Below are 4,964 nucleotides of genomic sequence, written 5' to 3'. Positions count from 1 at the left end.
ATGTGTGAGGGTGTCTACTACCACTATCAAACATGTATCAGTCTTTACACAACAGAGCCATACTTATGTGTGAGGGTGTCTACTACCACTATCAAACATGTATCAGTCTTTACACAACAGAGCCATACTTATGTGTGAGGGTGTCTACTACCACTATCAAACATGTATCAGTCTTTACACAACAGAGCCATACTTATGTGTGAGGGTGTCTACTACCACTATCAAACATGTATCAGTCTTTCTGCAACAGAGCCATCCTTATGTGTGAGTGTGTGTCTACTACTACTATCAAACATGTATCAGTCTTTCTGCAACAGAGCCATCCTTATGTGTGAGTGTGTCTACTACCACTATCAAACATGTATCAGTCTTTACACAACAGAGCCATCCTTATGTGTGAGTGTGTCTACTACTACTATCAAACATGTATCAGTCTTTCTGCAGCAGAGACATCCTTATGTGTGAGTGTGTCTACTACTACTATCAAACATGTATCAGTCTTTCTGCAGCAGAGCCATCCTTATGTGTGAGTGTGTCTACTACCACTATCAAACATGTATCAGTCTTTACACAACAGAGCCATCCTTATGTGTGAGGGTGTCTACTACCACTATCAAACATGTATCAGTCTTTCTGCAACAGAGCCATCCTTATGTGTGAGGGTGTCTACTACCACTATCAAACATGTATCAGTCTTCCCAACAGAGCCATCCTTATGTGTGAGTGTGTCTACTACCACTATCAAACATGTATCAGTCTTTACACAACAGAGTCGTCCTTATGTGTGAGTGTGTCTACTACCACTATCAAACATGAATCAGTCTTTACACAACAGAGTCATCCTTATGTGTGAGGGTGTCTACTACCACTATCAAACATGTATCAGTCTTTACACAACAGAGTCATCCTTATGTGTGAGTGTGTCTACTACCACTATCAAACATGTATCAGTCTTTCCGCAACAGAGTCATCCTTATGTGTGAGTGTGTCTACTACCACTATCAAACATGTATCAGTCTTTCTGCAACAGAGCCATCCTTATGTGTGAGTGTGTCTACTACCACTATCAAACATGTATCAGTCTTTCTGCAACAGAGTCATCCTTATGTGTGGGTGTCTACTACCACTATCAAACATGTATCAGTCTTTCTGCAACAGAGCCATCCTTGTGTGAGTGTGTCTACTACCACTATCAAACATGTATCAGTCTTTCTGCAACAGAGCCATCCTTGTGTGAGTGTGTCTACTACCACTATCAAACATGTATCAGTCTTTCTGCAACAGAGCCATCCTTGTGTGAGTGTGTCTACTACCACTATCAAACATGTATCAGTCTTTCTGCAACAGAGCCATCCTTATGTGTGAGTGTGTCTACTACCACTATCAAACATGTATCAGTCTTTCTGCAACAGAGCCATCCTTATGTGTGAGTGTGTCTACTAAATCAAATCAAATCAAATCAAATCAAATTTTATTTGTCACATACACATGGTTAGCAGATGTTAATGCGAGTGTAGCGAAATGCTTGTGCTTCTAGTTCCGACAATGCAGTAATAACGAACAAGTAATCTAACTAACAATTCCAAAAAAACTACTGTCTTATACACAGTGTAAGGGGATAAAGAATATGTACATAAGGATATATGAATGAGTGATGGTACAGAGCAGCATAGGCAAGATACAGTAGATGATAGAGTACAGTATATACATATGAGATGAGTATGTAAACCAAGTGGCATAGTTAAAGTGGCTAGTGATACATGTATTACATAAGGATGCAGTCGATGATATAGAGTACAGTATCTACGTATGCATATGAGATGAATAATGTAGGGTAAGTAACATTATATAAGGTAGCATTGTTTAAAGTGGCAAGTGATATATTTACATCATTTCCCATCAATTCCCATTATTAAAGTGGCTGGAGTAGAGTCAGTGTCATTGACAGTGTGTTGGCAGTAGCCACTCAATGTTAGTGGTGGCTGTTTAACAGTCTGATGGCCTTGAGATAGAAGCTGTTTTTCAGTCTCTCGGTCCCAGCTTTGATGCACCTGTACTGACCTCGCCTTCTGGATGACAGCGGGGTGAACAGGCAGTGGCTCGGTGGTTGATGTCCTTGATGATCGTTATGGCCTTCCTGTAGCATCGGGTGGTGTAGGTGTCCTGGAGGGCAGGTAGTTTGCCCCCGGTGATGCGTTGTGCAGACCTCACTACCCTCTGGAGAGCCTTACGGTTGAGGGAGGTGCAGTTGCCATACCAGGCGGTGATACAGCCCGCCAGGATGCTCTCGATTGTGCATCTGTAGAAGTTTGTGAGTGCTTTTGGTGACAAGCCGAATTTCTTCAGCCTCCTGAGGTTGAAGAGGCGCTGCTGCGCCTTCCTCACGATGCTGTCTGTGTGAGTGGACCAATTCAGTTTGTCTGTGATGTGTATGCCGAGGAACTTAAAACTTGCTACCCTCTCCACTACTGTTCCATCGATGTGGATGGGGGTGTTCCCTTTGCTGTTTCCTGAAGTCCACAATCATCTCCTTAGTTTTGTTGACGTTGAGTGTGAGGTTATTTTCCTGACACCACACTCCGAGGGCCCTCACCTCCTCCCTGTAGGCTGTCTTGTCGTTGTTGGTAATCAAGCCTACCACTGTTGTGTCGTCCGCAAACTTGATGATTGAGTTGGAGGCGTGCGTGGCCACGCAGTCATGGGTGAACAGGGAGTACAGGAGAGGGCTCAGAACGCACCCTTGTGGGGCCCCAGTGTTGAGGATCAGCGGGGAGGAGATGTTGTTGCCTACCCTCACCACCTGGGGGCGGCCCGTCAGGAAGTCCAGTACCCAGTTGCACAGGGCGGGGTAGAGACCCAGGGTCTCGAGCTTGATGACGAGCTTGGAGGGTACTATGGTGTTGAATGCCGAGCTGTAGTCGATGAACAGCAGTCTCACATAGGTATTCCTCTTGTCCAGATGGGTTAGGGCAGTGTGCAGTGTGGTTGAGATTGCATCGTCTGTGGACCTATTTGGGCGGTAAGCAAATTGGAGTGGGTCTAGGGTGTCAGGTAGGGTGGAGGTGATATGGTCCTTGACTAGTCTCTCAAAGCACTTCATGATGACGGATGTGAGTGCTACGGGGCGGTAGTCGTTTAGCTCAGTTACCTTAGCTTTCTTGGGAACAGGAACAATGGTGGCCCTCTTGAAGCATGTGGGAACAGCAGACTGGTATAGGGATTGATTGAATATGTCCGTAAACACACCGGCCAGCTGGTCTGCGCATGCTCTGAGGGCGCGGCTGGGGATGCCGTCTGGGCCTGCAGCCTTGCGAGGGTTAACACGTTTAAATGTCTTACTCACTTCGGCTGCAGTGAAGGAGAGACCGCATGTTTTCGTTGCAGGCCGTGTCAGTGGCACTGTATTGTCCTCAAAGCGGGCAAAAAAGTTATTTAGTCTGCCTGGGAGCAAGACATCCTGGTCCGTGACTGGGCTGGGTTTCTTCCTGTAGTCCGTGATTGACTGTAGACCCTGCCACATGCCTCTTGTGTCTGAGCCGTTGAATTGAGATTCTACTTTGTCTCTGTACTGGCGCTTAGCTTGTTTGATAGCCTTGCGGAGGGAATTTCTGCACCGTTTGTATTCAGTCATGTTACCAGACACCTTGCCCTGATTAAAAGCAGTGGTTCGCGCCTTCAGTTTCACACGAATGCTGCCATCAATCCACGGTTTCTGGTTAGGGAATGTTTTAATCGTTGCTATGGGAACGACATCTTCAACGCACGTTCTAATGAACTCACACACCGAATCAGCGTATTCGTCAATGTTGTTGTCTGACGCAATACGAAACATGTCCCAGTCCACGTGATGGAAGCAGTCTTGGAGTGTGGAGTCAGCTTGGTCAGACCAGCGTTGGACAGACCTCAGCGTGGGAGCTTCTTGTTTTAGTTTCTGTCTGTAGGCAGGGATCAACAAAATGGAGTCGTGGTCAGCTTTTCCGAAAGGGGGGCGGGGCAGGGCCTTATATGCGTCGCGGAAGTTAGAGTAACAATGATCCAGGGTCTTTCCACCCCTGGTTGCGCAATCGATATGCTGATAAAATTTAGGGAGTCTTGTTTTCAGATTAGCCTTGTTAAAATCCCCAGCTACAATGAATGCAGCCTCCGGATAAATCATTTCCAGTTTGCAGAGAGTTAAATAAAGTTCGTTCAGAGCCATCGATGTGTCTGCTTGGGGGATATATACGGCTGTGATTATAATCGAAGAGAATTCTCTTGGTAGATAATGCGGTCTACATTTGATTGTGAGGAATTCTAAATCAGGTGAACAGAAGGATTTGAGTTCCTGTATGTTTCTTTCATCATACCATGTCACGTTAGTCATAAGGCATACGCCCCCGCCCCTCTTCTTACCAGAAAGATGTTTGTTTCTGTCGGCGCGATGCGTGGAGAAACCCGCTGGCTGCACCGCTTCGGATAGCGTCTCTCCAGTTAGCCATGTTTCCGTGAAGCAGAGAACGTTACAGTCTCTGATGTCCCTCTGGAATGCTACCCTTGCTCGGATTTCATCAACCTTGTTGTCAAGAGACTGGACATTGGCAAGAAGAATGCTAGGGAGTGGTGCACGGTGTGCCCGTCTCCGGAGTCTGACCAGAAGACCGCTTCGTTTCCCTCTTTTTCTGAGTCGTTTTTTTTTTTGGTCGCTGCATGTAATCCACTCCGTGGCACTGGTTGTAAGGCAGAACACAAGATCCGCATCGCGAAAAACATATTCTTGGTCGTACTGATGGTGAGTTGACGCTGATCTTATATTCAGTAGTTCTTCTCGGCTGTATGTAATGAAACCTAAGATGACCTGGGGTACTAGTGTAAGAAATAACACGTAAAAAACAAAAACTGCATAGTTTCCTAGAACGCGAAGCGAGGCGGCCATCTCTGTCGGCGCCGGAAGTAATACTACCACTATCAAACATGTATCAGTCTTC

The sequence above is a fragment of the Oncorhynchus tshawytscha genome, linkage group LG13, assembly GCF_018296145.1.
Source record: "Oncorhynchus tshawytscha isolate Ot180627B linkage group LG13, Otsh_v2.0, whole genome shotgun sequence".
Lineage (NCBI taxonomy): Eukaryota > Metazoa > Chordata > Actinopteri > Salmoniformes > Salmonidae > Oncorhynchus > Oncorhynchus tshawytscha.
The sequence above is the reverse complement of the archived record's forward strand: the minus strand, read 5'-3'. Positions refer to the sequence as shown.